Raw genomic sequence first — 16402 nt, forward strand, 5'->3', positions numbered from 1 at the left:
AAACCATCTTGAGACACTATTCCCAATTAAGGGGCACTACTGTAATAATAAAAACACCTGTAATAATTACAACTCCTGTAATAATTTCTCTCACCTGTCCCTTCCCCCCTCACCTTTCCCAAACACATAACTAAGAGCTGGTTGCATCTCCAGGTCCTACAGGATAACCTCTATATCACAATTCAACATAGTCATCTCCCTCATTTCTGCAGAAATACTTTGTAAAAGTAAGTGAAAGCATTCATTTTTCTTAACCAAAAGCTCTCATTTATTATAACATAGGTGAAGGAGAGTGGAAGCTTACGAAGCTTGTTCTGATTCACATCTGTCATAAAACTGCCCCTTAAGAAACTTCTTAAGAAGAAAACCTTAGCTTAGTAGCTATGCTGCACTGGAAGAGTACTCCTGATACAAAGTACACCCTCCAATTACACTCTTCATCTTCCTATGAAAAGAGATGAAGTTTCTATTTAACATAAGAAAGACAGTGCATTGCGCTCTGTAGAAATGTATGACTACATGTGCTAAAATGTCATAAAAATCAGGTTGTTCACTGAAACACGCCAAGGAACAGAGGATCAAAAAGTAATATGCAGATTGAATAGCAACAGAGTGACATCGGTTACCCACAAACTTGCTGATTATGTTTCATATACAATATATTTCAGGAATTTCCCCAAATTATATATATTGTTCTTTGAAATGCGAGGAAGCATTTTTCTTAATGTACATGTACAGTACTTACTGTAGGTGAATATTAAATTGCAATAACCATAAAATGATTATAGCCATTATTCTTGCAAGAGGAAAAACTAGAATGAGAAACTTAAAGATGGATTAGAATAAGAAAATCAGTCAGAGAGAAATAAAAGATATATAAACAAATTATAGTCAATTTTGAGACTTCCTCAATACATAACTAACTCATAAAAAGCATTATATATGCACATACATATATGTGTTTATCTCTCTTTCTCTCTCTCTCTTAAAATGGTACATCTGTCAAAAGAAAATAAGGGATTTCCAAAAGCAAACTATATCATGCCCTAGTAGAAAGCAATATAAATTATCACAAGTAAAAATGACAATCTTAGGAGGAAATTTGGAAAGTGAATAAAAAAAAAATACAGAAGGATATTAAAAAAGGAAAGCTATGAGAAATTCAGAGGGTTATCAAGAAGTAATGGAAAATAATTACATCCCAGAATTCTGGCAGAAGGCTTAAAATCTTTATTGTAAATGGCCTTAAAAAACCCCTCTGTGCTTGGTCACAGTTCTATGGACCCTTATATTCACAAAAATCCTTCAACACAATTTTATCCTCTGAAAACATATTTATTTTCTTTGGGGAAAAAATGACTGTTTGCAATATTTTTACTAGGAACACTTAATAGCATAATGGTAGAATATACAAGGTGTGAACACCTCATTTAGGTGTTTCTTTAGGTGGTTCTGAAAATCCCACACAAAGTATAAAATTATGTAACACAGCCTTTATTGTGGCCCATGACACTCAGACCATTTACAATTTATATCACCTGTTAGGCTTGGCTTAGTCACTTCGACTAAAGTTAGAACTGAAGATAATTTGGCCTATAATTAAATTACAAACCTGAACTTTATAATAATGTAGTATGTAATGTATCCTAAATAGTGCCACAAATCACATCTCCAATATCCTCATAAAGATCCATTTGATGAACTGCATAATGGACTTCTTTACTGATTTTTTCCCATCTAGGCAGTATCTTGAAGGAAGTGTATTAAATTTTCTCAGCTGAATGAGAGGCTAGCTTAAGATCCGTTGTGAGAAATTACTAGCAACATGTAATCCACAATAAATTGATGGAGCAAACTACTTTCCTACTTCTTATATCTTCAGCTTTTACAGGGTGACTTTGAAAGCTTCAAGAAGGAGGATAGTTCTATTCAGACTACAACTACTTCTGAAAGTCCTTAATTTAAATTCTGACTAGAAAAGAGACAAAATAAATACATTGCAGGTAAAATTTTGTTTGATATTTCAAAAAGGTATGACTGATATAAAATCAGTAACAGGATCATGACATACGCTGTCCTCAGGGATGCTTTTCTTGTCTGTACATTCTTGAGTAAAGACAGCTATACAACTGTACCTTCAGGATCTGATAAAACCATTTGCTTTGTTGTTTTCTTCAGTAATAATAAAAAATGTATAGAAGTTTTTTAGACATAACTCCCAGTGAAAAAGTCATTTCAACTTGAGTCCTTTACTTATATGTTTTCTAAATGCCTGGAAATTACTGCCATGCAAAACTGAAAAAGAGCCCTGATGTCCTTTGTGTTTCTCTAAAACCCAAGTATTTTTTATAACTGTTGCAAGGAACATATTGCATTGGCACTTAACACTGATAACATTGTGCAAGTGTGACTGTCCAAGACACCTAGCATAAAGAATAGAGATCAAAGTCAAGAAGATTCCGGTTTCCAAAAGTATTTCTCTCGGTAGCGAAATAAATTGCAAAAAATATGATCATAACACTTTTCTGAAATATGACCATAATACTTCTTTTTATATAAGAAAGGGAAGAAAAGAACTGTTTTCAGAAGACTCTAGTTCAGAGATTTTTAAGAAACAAGAAATGTATGTGCCAAGAGTCTGACTAGTTGAACTTTACCAACTCTGTGATCCAAATGGCACAAAGCTGCTTGTCTCTACAGACAAGCCATTCATTCAACATACCAGGCAAGACAGCATTTTCTTTAATCATCTGTCCTGTCGTAAGTCCCTCCCTACTTCCTGCATAGAGTTTTAGCTATTGATTTTCATTTTTCCTAGTCTATGCCACAAACAGATAGCAGAGTCAACATATTCTACTATAGTGACATTGACACTGACTAAATGACAATCGAGTGATGTTCAAAAAGCCAAAATAATTCTGTTTGTCTTACAGGAAAAAAAACTATAGCAAATTTTCTTGCATAAAACTTTATTACTTGAAGAGAGTATGAATTTTCTCATAAGTGTAACATAAATTTGTTCATTTATTGGTATGATAAACTTGCCAACAGACAGGTTCCTTAATAAAGTTAATAGGTTAGACTAGATGAATTATTTGAGGTTTTATCAACCCATTATCATAATAATGGAATAATATGTTTTGTGAGCCACCTATGCTGTGAAAATTAAGTAACATCTTATCCATAGGTTACATTTTATGATATTACATTGCAATACATTTAAATTATTAATGACCACTGTTGCAATATAAAAATACAACGGTTAAAGGTTTCCTTAGTGTAAGGGGGGTATTTTGAATTAGATGATCAATGGAGCATAGAGGCGTGAGAAAGGAATCATATTAGGATGTGAAACCAGCTAGAGTATGTACAATGTAACTTCATGGCACAAGCTAATTGTAAGGTCCATTGTGCTTTTCAACAAGTCAGCTTGTAAGGTCCATTGTGCTTTTTAGCAAGTCAGCTTGATATTCCCTATTATCAGAGCTGAGTTCTTCCTTGGTTTTGCTACATATTGCAAGATAGATACATCTACCCTTGAAACACAATGGTAGAGGTCATACACAGGGGTGAGAAAGATGATGATGGGAGGAAGATTATGTGGGCAGGGGTCGCTCGCCCCTTGCCCTACGAGTAGGGCATGCGCAGACTGTTGCCATGAGGTGATGATTAGGCGGTGTTTGGCTGCCATTCAGGCATCACCTTACACTGCGTATTGGCCCTACGTAGTGTAATGTGGAACTGATAAAAATGGGGTGTTGGGACTACTGAGTTGAGCGATACTCATCCTGCCACCGAGACTGTGCTGCTCCGCGGGAACACCCGCTAAGCACGGGCACCGACCAGCTGCTGCAGATCCTGACAGCCCTGGCCTGTCTGTGTGGGTAAGCACAGTTTATTGATAGGAAGCAACTGAGAGAACAAACTTTTTAATATCCTTTTAGTGTTCCTTTAATTCTCCTTTTATTATTGAATATTGTTCATAGTATTTCCCTTTAAGTTCCCTTTTTACTAACTAATATCATGTTAATAGTTATCCATAATATTGTGTTAAGATACCTTTTTTTTTGGTATCCCTTTTCACTAGTTAATACTGTATTAAATGCTGTTTGTAGTATTTGTTTTAATGCCACCCGATAAGGTAGTTATTTTGTATCCTTTCTTTTAGTTTTTAATTCCTCTTGCTAAGTTTATTATTATTATTTTTATTCTCACTGTAATAAAAGATATTTTGTGTGTTTGAATATTTCTGGCACTTGTCTTTATTCCGGACATGTATCCAAACGAACTGTTACACTTAGATAAAACAGCATCATTTGCCTCTATAAGACATGAAGACTGGCCATGTTTTTCCAATGTAATTTTTATTGGCGTTGTGAGTTACCCCATCTTGGTGTAACTCCTGTATTAACTGTTTGAATAAGACATTGGGAAAGGTATAACTGTTGAACTGGTATAACTTAAAAATAGCTATGCAAGTTTGAGGGATTTGGGTTAGGATGGCCTGTTTGGTGCTTTTCACAGGAGAAAGAAGAAGCCATTTTCCTGAAAAGACATGTCTGTTTGTCATTTCCTTGCTTCTGCCAAGCCATAGGAACTCTGGCTCTGGAAGGTTTTCCTTGTTATCATACTTAAATAGTGCTAGTATTAAACTTGTATCCTTGCTTTATAAAAACAACAACAACATTGCTGACAAAATCCTTCATAACTTTAGTTACAGTTTAAGAGGATGAACCTAATGAAAGAACAGTTAATTGACTGTTCTATTTTCATCTTATAGGAAAGAATCAGGTGTCTCCAAATGAAATATGGAGAACTGCCTAAACTCAGTCAAATGCCAGCTTTGAAACACTTTGCGCAGGAATTTATTTGAAAAACTGTGTCCCTGGAACAATGAATATTAGGAAGGCTTTTTTTTTTTTTTTAAGACTTGAGTTACAGTATATTAAAAAAACCCAACAGATGGAACAGAATGTTAAAAGCCTAAATAAATCCATCAATCAAAGTTTTGCAAATATTCATGGTTAACTTTACGCACTTACTGTCTCAGACTTTTATAACTGAAAATTTCTCATTCCAGAACAAAAATAATGCAAAATGGCCAAGCTATTTGCATGCCCTGGACAGTATGCATGCTACGTAGAATCTCTGTACAATTTTAATATTACTGATGCATTTCTTTCTCAAAATTTTTTCCTCAGTCATGATTAATCTTGGCCAGCTAAACTGTTGCCAGAGTGTATTTGTTCTGTGGAGCACCTAACAAGCACAAGAGGGGTAGTATAAAATAATAATTGATCAAAAGTACTAACATTTACTTTTGGCTTAGTAAAACTGTCTGATAAATTATTCCCTTTAGTGTTTCTCTGTTATTGCAACACAGTACCTTGAAAGTGATATATTGGCACAAGCCATTGTATTCTACCACAGTGCAATTAGGAGGCCCATTTAAACAGCTTTATCATATGCACACATAGGCTGATTAATTTTCTAATCAAATGTTCCAGGAAATCATTAACCATGACATTAAACAGTGTTCTGCTAATTATACTCTCCATGAAGAATTCCAATATAAATTTACAAAATACCTATAGAAAGCTGCCAAAGGATGAACAGTTTAATGTATACAAATAATTACAGCATCTACCCTGCATAGCGCCAGAGCTCCCTTGTGTTAAAACCCAGCCTTACAAAGGTCCAGTTTGGGGCTGAATTCTGTTTATTCGCCAGAGCTCTGTGTACTGGCAGACGTTACATTTTGTATGTCACCGCCTGTGTAAGTCATGATGAAGGAATGAGATTTTTTTTTATTCTTTTGAAGTCATTGCATTCGGAATAAAAGCCCTTAAGATTATGTGGAAAAGTGAATGCAATTTTTGGGGAGCATTTTATTTTCAGTGCATTCAAGGCAACAGAAAATTATAAAAATAATATGGAAACATGAATATCTTTCTTACTGAATGACAGAAGAGAAAGGAAACTTTTTCTGCTTTAGAAAATACTCTAGAGATATGAATTCTGAGTGTTAGCCTTCCATTTCTTAATGATTCCTAACACTGTGATTTGGAAAGAGTTTTCCCTACATAAGTCTCTGGTTTGCATCATTATTCTAACTACTCTTAATTTAAAATAGAGATAAAAGCAAGGTATTGTATGTAGTAATGAGAATTCAATTGTTTTGCCAAACGTATGCAATTTGACAGTTTATAGCATAATGAAATCTTTATTTATGTATTTTCCCATAAACCAGAGTCTTGGAGGTCTTTCAGTGATGGAAAACAACAGGTTGAATTAAACAAATGCAGAATGTTCGTACACATGTTCTTTTTGCCATGGTAGCACAGCCATGGCATCATGTGACCATCACAAAACAAAAACCTGGCCTGAGAAGGATGATGGAAACACTGCCATTGTTTTGGATAGGGACTATGTCTCTTCTGTGTTATTTCGCTTTCTTAATCTAATACCACCAAGATGGTATAAAAGTAATATTAGAAATATTATTTATATATTTTACATATGTATACATATATTGTTCTCTACCTGAAAGGAGATGGTAGTGAGATGGAGGTCGGTCTCTTCTACGCTGTGCCTGCATTGAGAGGACCAGAGGAAATGGCCTTAAGCTGTGACAGGGGTGATTTGGATTAGATACTAGAAATTTTTTTTTCCCTGTTTGGGGGGGTCAGACTGTGGAATAGGTTGCCCAAGGAAGTGGTGAAGTCACCATCCCTGGAGGTGTTTAAGAGGCACTTGGATCTGGTGCTGGGTGTTTTAGGGGTTACAGTGGCAGTGTTGGGGGGACGCTTGGACTGGATGATCTTAAAGGTCTCTTTCAACCCTGATGATTCTATGATTCCAGACAATAATGTATATTTACCTATAAAAATCAGCACTCTAATTACGTAAGAAGTTTATACAGAAATAGACGAACCACTGTCAAGCAGCGGCTCGAGATATGAAATCGGAATTTTTAACAAAATTAGGAGTTGAAAATTGGCATCCTAGGCCAAACAGGGCAGGGACACGCCTCGCGTTCAGATCCTGCAGAAGAAAAGGCAGCATGTGAGAGGTAAGGAAATACAATCTTCCTTCCAGGGTTACGTGTGTGAAAGTGTATCTTAACGCCTTAGACGGAGGCGGCCGTACCTCAAAGCAGGGCGATTTTCCCATCTCTCGCCGGCACTGTCACAGAGCTGACGGGGGACCACTCCCGTCCCGCTCCCGGCTCTGTTCCCGGCCCTTGCAGTCCGGGGTCCGGGGGGCCGCGCGAGCTTCTCGGGGCGGGGCGTGTGCCCAGATACTCCCGGCCCGCGCGCGAGCCGCTGAATCCGCCGGAGGTTCGGCGCTGAGCCGCAGCCCAACCGGGTAGGCGCCGCGTTCCCGGCCCGGCGGTTGCGGATTGCCGTGCCGGAAACGCGGGGGGGCGGGTGCCGGCAGGTTGGCGGAGGTTCGGACGGGGGAACATTCCCGGGGCTGCGCAGCCGCGGCCGTTGGTGAGGCGGCGCCCTATCCCTGCCCGTGCTCCGGCCAGGTGTGTCGGGATTAGGGCTTGCTCCTCGCTTAAATCCCTTGCTTGCTGCTTTGAGGCGGCGGCTTTAGCGCTTGGAGCCCCCTCCTCCCCGCTGCGCCCTGCCTGCCGGGCCGAGCCCAGCTAAAGCGCACTGAATCGGCAGGCGCCCCAGTCGGGCGGGGGGGCCGCCGCGCTGGGCCCGATTCGCGGGGCAGCGCTCCCCCGCACCCCCGATCCCATTCTATCCCTCCTTGGCCCGGCGGCGCGGCCATGGAGCCGCCGCGGCCCCGTTACTATGCGTGCCCGTCTCGGCCGCCGCGGTCGCGGCGGCGGGAGAACAAGGGGCTCCGTAGGAAGGGCCCGCCGGGCACTGGGAGCGCCGGCGGCCCCGAGGAGGCGGCGGACGGCAGGAAGCCCAAATTCGTAAGTACCAGCCGTCCCGAAACGCCCCCTGCCCCGCGGAGGTGTTGGGCCTGCCGGCCACCCGGCCCCGTGGGGCCCCTCCCTGCCGGGCCTGTGCCGGGGGGCCCGGCCGTGCTGTGACACCGCCACCCCGGGTTGGTCACTGCCGGAGCCCCCCAGAGACGGGGCGGCGGGGTGGGAGTGTATAGTGAAATACTGAATCTTTGACTTTTAAGGGACGTAGTAAAGCTCTCCTCCCTAGCCTTCCGTTTACAAGCTTTTGGCTAGCACACCAAGGAACTGCGGAACTCGAAATGGCTAATAATTGTCTGCAAGATAATGTGTCTGCAAGATGTACTCTAACTAAAGAGTACCCAGAAATAACCAGTTTTTGTTTGGACATTATGAAATTTCCAAGTATGAAGGCTAGGACAAACATATATTCTACAGCCCTTGTATCCATAGGATCAGGTAGGTTGGAAAAGACCTCAAGATCATCAAGTACAACTTATGACTGAACACCACCTTGTGTAGCAGACTGTGGTCCGGTCCACATCTCTGGGAATGGTGACTCCACTACCTCCCTGTGCAGCCCATTCCAATGTCTAATCGCCCTTTCTGTGAAGAAATTCCTCCTAGTGGCCAACCTAAACCTCCCCTGGTACAGCTTGGGGCTATATCTTCCTGTCCTGTTGCTAGTTGCTGGGGAGAAGGGGCCAACATCCAGTTGTACCCAGCAGTATCCACCACAAGCAGAGCAGATGCATCCCTTGCTCATATTTAGGTGATGCACATTAGCCTTTGTTCAACTGTCTCTGAGCCCACCTGCTCTTAGCTGTATTTGTTATGTGCTTACAAAAGAGACACTATAATACTTAACATATATTAGATTCCGAATCATGGGTCTTTTACCACCACCACCTGCGTCTCCTAGAATGCTTCCATCAACGCTGTCTCCGTACAATCCTAAACATCCACTGGTCAGATTATGTGACCAATACATCTGTTCTAGAACAAGCAGCAGTCACAAGTATTGAGGCCATGTTGCTGAGAACACAGCTGCATTGGGCAGGGCACGTCTCCAGTATGGAGGACCACCACCTCCCTAAGATCTTGCTTTATGGTGAACTTGCCACTGGCTGCCGCAAGAGAGGAGCCCCGAAGGAAAGATACAAGGACTCCCTGAAACAACATCTCAGCCTTGGCCATATTGATCACCATAACTGGTCTACTCTGGCCTCCAATCGGGAGGTCTGGAGACACACCATCTAAAACACTGCTGCTGCTTTTGAGAACGCACACAGGATCACTCTCGAGGAGAAAAGACAACGCAGAAAGAATCGTGTCTTGCTGATACCATTCAAGGAGTCTTTCTGCTGTGCCTTTTGCAACCAGACGTGCCTATCTCGCATTGGCCTCTTTAGCCACCAGCACGCTTGTAGCAAATGTGGGTAGAGCCCTCCCCAAATCTTCATTTGCGAAGCCTAGCCGTGATAATAGATTCTTGATTCTAAAGTGTATTTGTGTAATATTCAGTACTTGAGTGTCTGGCACTTGTGCACAGGTTCAAAAAAGATACCCACAAGCGATATCAAACTGTATGCTGGCCAAACCTGTTCTGGAAGGTCACAACTTGCTCCTGGCATTTTATACTGTGGCTGCAGAGATTGCTGTTTGACCTATGTCACTGTGCCTTTCTCTATATGTTAGAATGGGTTTATATGAAACTGACCGAGTGCTGTTTGCTTGTGTTTATAAATGGCTGTGTTTCTACTGGGAGCACATGCATTTTAGTCGTGCAGGTGTCATGGCTGGATGTGCTTTAGTATTTGATCTGTGAGGAAAAAACTTACATGGTCTTCCCAGTCTAAAAGGTTGGATAGTGTTACTGGTATATGACTTGATGGTTGGATTATTGCTCTGGTGAGTAGGAAACATGAATTTGTGTGTGTCTGAGACTGACAAGAGCACTGGGTCAAGAGATTTTACTTATTACTGATACTTTAACTGCCAAGGTCTTATGCAAATAAGATACTGCAATAACTTACCCTTTCCCCCCCCAATTATATGTTAAAACAGAAGTAGGGTGCTACCATCATGTTCAGTTTTGCTAACCATGTGTTAGAATGGCAATACAATAGTTTATACAGAGTATAACCCTGCCAGATATGTTGTAAAAGCCAGTGAGAGTTTTTTCTTAGCTAAGATATGACTGTCTTTTTAGTGAGAGAAGGCCTTCTCTTTGGTGCAGATGAGCTCGTTTGATATATGTTTAGGCTTCCCAGGCTATGCAAGGGTCATTTTGAGAATGTGCCAATGTAGGTATCTGCTGACTGGCTTTTTGTGCTGATTTTTGACCCAGCTACAGAAAATTAAGGGAGTTAAATTTCGGTTTCTGACTTAGTTTTGTAGGGCATAGGTTCATCATGTAGGTAGGTGTGGGATTTTTTAATTTTTTATTTTATTTTATTGTGGCCTGTCCCTGTTTTCCTTGCCCAGCTTCTGAAACTCTTTAAGCAGGGCTGAGTGAGAATGCCCTTAATTCATGAGAATGCTTTGTCAAACTGCAAGTTTGAAAAGCATTTGGCCTTAGGCAGTAGTCCTGCTTTTCATTTTTAAATAATCTCTTAAAGATTTTGTCCTTGGATGATGATAGAAGAGTGATGAATTACAGTTCTTCAAACCTGGATTGTGTTCCAGGTATGCTATTAACTCACTGGGTGACCTTAAGAAGAGTCAGAGTTCAATATTTCTTGAATAGAGTTCAGGATTTTGTCTCTGTCTTCATGTAAACTGTTAAATGGAATAGTTTACAAATGTGAGCTGTGGAATTTAGTGGTCAGTAAAAAGCAGCAGGCTGCTCCATGTCACAAAACCTAAGGAGCTGGTGGAGCTATGAACTATAGTCTCTAATCTCTGGTTTGTCCTGGCTAATAATTTCTGGAGGAGTAGCACACACAGTGGTATAGGTAGAATTATTTTAATAGCTGGGCACATCAATCAGCTTCTTTGATTGGGATGGTTCACTTGAAGGGTACTATGGGATCAACTTTTCATTCTATCATTTCATAAATTTCTGCCCTAAGATATTGCAAGACAGAATATTTATCACTCAGCTATTAAATCTAAAATTGGTAAACTCTCCTTCCTGTCCTCCTCCTGTTGTCTTACAAGACTGGTTTGTTTTTTTTGAGACGGAGATCGTATATCTCCCCTCTTGCTCCCCCAAAAAAGAGAGAAGGATGGATTGAGTAAGTTTGCCGATGAAACCAAGTTGGGTTTGTCTGAGGGTAGGAAGGCTCTGCTGAGGGATCTACACAGTCTGGATTGGTGGACTGAGGTCAACAGTAAGAGGTTTGATAAGGCCAAGTGCTGGGTCCTGTACTTGGGTCACAACAACCCCATAATATCACTACAAGGTGGGGGCAGAGTGGCTGGAAAGCTACCCAGCGGTAAAGGACCTAGGAGTGCTGGTCAACAGCCAGCTGAACATAAGCCAGCAGTGTGCCCAGGTGGCCAAGAAGGCCAGTGGTATCCTGGCCTGTATCAGAAGCAGTGTGGCCAGCTGGACCAGCGCAGTGATTGTCCCCCTCTACTTGGTACTGGTGAGGCCACACCTCCAGTACTGTGTCCTGTTCTGTGCCCCTCAGTTCAGGAAGGATATTGAGGTGCTGGAATGTGTCCAGAGAAGGATGAAGAAACTGTGAAGGGTCTGGAGCACAAACCTTATGAAAAGTGGCTTAGGGAACTGGGTTTTGTTTATTCTGGAGAAAAGGAGGATTGAGGGGGGACCCTAATCATTCTCTACAACTACCTGAAAGGAGGTTGTAGAAGGTGGGGGTCAGTTTCTTCTCCCAGGTGACAAGCAATAGGACAAGAGGAAAGGGCCTCAAGTTATGCCACGGGAGGTGTAGGTTGGATATCAGGTAAACGTTCTTCCCTGAAATGTGGTCAAGCATTGCAGAGGCTGCCCAGGGAAGTGGTTGAGTCACCATCTCATGAGGTATTTATAAGACACGTAGATCTGACACTTAGGCATGTGGCTTAGTGATGGACTTGGTAGTTTATGGTTGGAGTTAATGTTCTTAGAAGTATTTTCTATTTTTGTCACAGAATCACAGAATATTCTGAGTTGGAAGGGACACACAAGAATCACTGAGTTCAGCTCTTAAGTGAATGACCCATATGGGGAGTGAACCCACCACCTTGGTGTTATTAGCACCATGCTCTAACCAGCTGAGCTAATGGGTGTTAACTTGGTTGCATCTAACTCTTTCCATAATACTTCTTCAATGTAATTTTATTAGTTAAATTAGTTTTGCATCAGAATGCTTAAAGCCTACCTCTCACTCCTTAGGCTCTCTGTAATCTAGTCTTAGATTTGGGCTGTGGCCTTTTCTGTGTTTGGGATATTTACAGTGCCATACCTCATGTTACCTTAACTTTATTTCTGATCTGCTGTACATTTGTCAAAGTAAATTGGCTGTTAGATTTATTGACCTCAATTAATTCAGATTGTGCAAGTGTAATTTTCCTCAGTGCACAAGGCTTGAAAATAAGTTCCAAGTTGAACCCTTCCAGTCAATGCAACATATTGATCTGTCATACCAGATATGCTAACTTGAAAAATAATTTGATTCCCTGACAAACCTTGAGGTGAAATTGGATTGCTGGTTGACAAAGGTGGCATCATTAACATGTATCTCTTTTTTTTTTTCCTTCTAAAGAAAACCCTGTTTAACTGAGGAAAATACTGATTTTTAAAACTTGCTGCGTTCAAGGAGTGGTGGGGTGAGAAAGGCTTTGTAATCAACCATAATAACTGTTTGGTCTAATCAAGTGAGGCATTGAAGGACTGCCTTTCTGAATAAACTAGCTTCTCAGAAGAAGTAAATGAGTTTTAAACCTCAGTTTTCTCAGTTCTTTTGCAGAATCATTTTAATTTATTTTTTTTTTAAGGAACGATCCTTAATTTTTAAGCACATATCAGCATGGCTTTGTTCAGCAGGTCTGAGATTTAGAAGAGTGGGACTCTTAAAAGGGTAAAAGGTGTTCTAGATACTGTGGTACTTTGGCTTACTGGAAGCTCTTGCATTCACCCTTGTGGTTTAGGATGTTGTAAAAAGAGGAAATCTACTGAAGGATGTCAGATATTATACCTGTTCTCTGTATGTACATTGACTGAGCAACAAACTTTTGAAATCTGCTGGGGGAGGGTGGGTCAAAAAGCAATTGCTTGCCACTTCCTCTCCTTAATCTCTCTCCCCTTAGAAATGTTTGGAAATCATTACAGTGAGTGCTAGATTATGTGACTTCCAACTGGACTTTACTGAGATTACATCTTGTAGACACTAGTCATCAAAAGATCGATTTCTAGCTCAAGTTGGAAGTGTTTCTATTAATCTCAGTATACCATTGACCTGTCTTCAGTGACTTTCAGGTTATGTTTTTGAGTTAGCTCTTTATGAAATTTATGAGTCAAGAAGGGTTTCTTGTTTACTCCAATCTGTTAAAAATAGACAAATTAACACTTGCATTTAACAGTCTGTAAATCAAAGAACGATGTAGTTAAGAGCAAAAGCACTTCCATTTCTCTGGTATAGAGTATAAGGTAAGACCGATCTGTGTCAATATCTTTAATTACAAAGTGACTGAATTATTGCTGCAGTTATGCTGCAGTGTAAGACCTTGAATGTAAATTAGTCTTTTAAAGAAATGATTGCTGAACAGATGTTACCTGAAACACTTTATCGCAGCTTTGTAAAACTGTAAATTCCTCATGCTGTTATTTTTGTTGGCATGAATTAACGCTGTGGGTTATGATATTAAATTTTAGTGCTCTGTTCTAGCACTTTGTTATATGATCTTAGCTGTTAGCACCAATATTGAGTTTAACTCATCAATGTCTAAAGAATATCACTGTGTAGAAACTGTCATGTTAAGATAGCTTTGCCCTGATTACTTTCCAGACTGGTTTCCAAGCAAGATAGAGTGTGTGATAAAGCCATTTAACTAAATGCTGAAGTAGTGTATTGGAAATTAAAAGCAAGAAATGCTGTGCAGTTTGTAAGATGAGCTTACAGACTGAGGCAGCAAAATTACTGAGAGAATATTGTGACAAAGGAGATCCTAAAGTAATAGCATTCACTGTAGTCATCCAATTAACATTTCTCTAAGTCTACAGGTTTCCTTGCAATCCTTGCTTCAGTCTTCTACTTGTGTTTCTGCTGAAGAATATCCTTTAGGAAGAAACAGCTAGTGTTGAATCTTTTTTGTTGATAAAATTAATGGCAATAGGTTCTTCCTTACTTTCTAATTTAAAAAGGTACACAGGGGATTGTGTGATTGTATGTGCATTTCTAGTCTTAGTTTATCTTGTTTCAGTGTTCAGGCCCAAGTTGGCCAGGTCTTCTAAAACTCACTGTATCTTGCTTAAGCCCTCCTTTTTTCCATCTTTTTCTTTTCTCAAAGCTACATGCAGGCTGTGAGCTCTGTGTAATATATCAAAGATCTTATACATGTGTGTGGTGGTTTTGAAGGGGTTATATGTGGGTTTGTTTCTTTGTTTTCATCTGCAAGGAAGGCAAACATGAAGGTCTCAAAAGGATTTAGATACTGTTCTGTGGGATTTTTAATTTTTTTGTAAATTGAAGTACTTCAGAGTGGTAGAGGGACATGCTGAAATTGCTTAGCTGCCTGAGATCCTGTTAATTTGAATGCCTAAAACTCCTCTCATATTGGCAGGGGTGCATGGCGGTGTGCTTGTCTGTCTTCTAATTCCTTTTATGATCGACAAATCTCCTTCTGAACTGTCCTAATTAGCTCCTTCATCTCTTCATGTTTTTGTGTCTGACTAGAAACAGGATGTCAGCATTCTTAAAATACTGTTAGTCTGTTTTTCAATTTTGCATATCTACTTTCTACATGATAGACTAGAGGAATACTTGTACATAGCTCCTATGTTTTCAAAGCAATAATTTTATTATTCTGGAGTAGTTCATGGAAGACACAGAATAGCATATTAATATTTTCATCCATTGCAAGGCAGTAGCTGTAATCTTATTTTGTGTTTTTAGCAGTGACTGAATATTATAGGAATATTACTTAAGCTAGATTTATTTACTTGCAGGCCTGTATTTAAGGCAACCTGATCACTTGAGCAGAATATGTCTTCTCTGAACTGATAAATCCAGGTCTGAAAATAGACAAATATTCCTGTGGTAGTAAGGCACTCCAGCTTCTACCTGGGCTTTACTGGACTCCTGGGCTAGTTGTTTTTCCCCGTACTAGAAATGTGCTTGTTTTGTTTGGCCTAGCAAGAATAAAAATACGCTCCTGTTCTTGAGTCACAACACCCCTCTAAATGTAACGCCATTAAAAGACCCAGTGTGGCAAGTAGTTTTTTTTTTTGATTAAGACTGCACGTAATGTTTCACATCGGTGTGTCGCCTCTATCCTTGAATGCTACAGAAGATGAGTGAAGTTGGCAACTGATTTTACTTTGTACAGCCTTGTTGGAAGAGAAGGACTTGGTAAGGGAGAGGGGAAGAAGATAACCTCAGTTCTTATGTTTTAACCAGCTCCTCTGACTGAGAAGTATTATAACATAAAATTCACCAAGTAAGTCTTTAGAGATGTCTTACGGCGAGTCATTCAGCCTTTTAATATTGGAGTGCTAAAAGATCTGAACGTTAGGTTGTTTGCATGGAGTTTTTTCTCCTTTATAAAGAAGTCTCCAAATACAATGTCACCAGTGTTGATATTTAGTGAGGCTTTTAGCATATACTTTCGACTAGACTTCACAACATTGTCTGAAAGAAATGGTGGTATTTTTACGCTCCTGTACTGTAGGTATCCAGTAAGATGAAGACTTGTAGAGGAGACTCATGTCTGTATATTGAGTTTGTTATACAATTGGTGTCCTTAATTGGTTGTGTGGTGGTCTTTTTTCACTAATTAGTCAGATGACCTGGGTCAGTGAGGTGTTCTGATGTACAAAATAGGAAATTTTTCACGTTTACAACAGTAAATTCCATTGCTGAATTTTACAACTTAAATGAAAAGTAAACACTAGCTTGAACTATCCAACTGACTTCTGCCTTTTTCTAAGAACAAAACCTGAATCCAAAATTGCCTGGTTACATGGGTGTTGATGGTGTCTTCTACAGAGCAGTTGCAAAACATCCAAGTTCTTAAGTAGGAGTGAACCTGATGTTGTTGCTTCCCCCATATTTTTAGTGGAATATACATGAGTTGGTGTGGTGGTTTGAAAAAAAGCCTTTCCCCAGGGGGTATTGTTTTTAATACTGGACCAATTCAAAGCTCACGCGCCCTTGTGGAAATTACATACAAAAATGGAAGAGGTTAATTTTAATTGCGTAGCTAGAAGGAGAAGCAGCCATGCTTTGAATGTGCCACGTGTGGCGCGCGGCCGGGGGGCCGGGAGCAGCACAGCTACTGAGAGAAGCCCCCTGAAGCTAGCGACCG

At 40.3% G+C, this 16402-nt stretch overlaps 1 protein-coding gene across 1 annotated transcript in view; it reads left to right on the forward strand.

Moving 5' to 3' along the window:
* The first annotated feature begins 7849 nt into the window (after positions 1-7849).
* Positions 7850-16402, forward strand: part of DIAPH3 (diaphanous related formin 3) — a 203246-nt gene continuing 194693 nt past the window's right edge. Inside the window, exon 1 of the mRNA XM_018071434.1 lies at positions 7850-7936. The gene's annotated coding sequence lies outside the window, so the exon portion shown is untranslated. The remainder of the gene's footprint in view (positions 7937-16402) is intronic.

This window comes from Manacus vitellinus, unplaced genomic scaffold, assembly GCF_001715985.3.
Source record: "Manacus vitellinus isolate BGI_N305 unplaced genomic scaffold, ASM171598v3 scaffold_2_pilon, whole genome shotgun sequence".
In the NCBI taxonomy this organism is placed as follows: domain Eukaryota; kingdom Metazoa; phylum Chordata; class Aves; order Passeriformes; family Pipridae; genus Manacus; species Manacus vitellinus.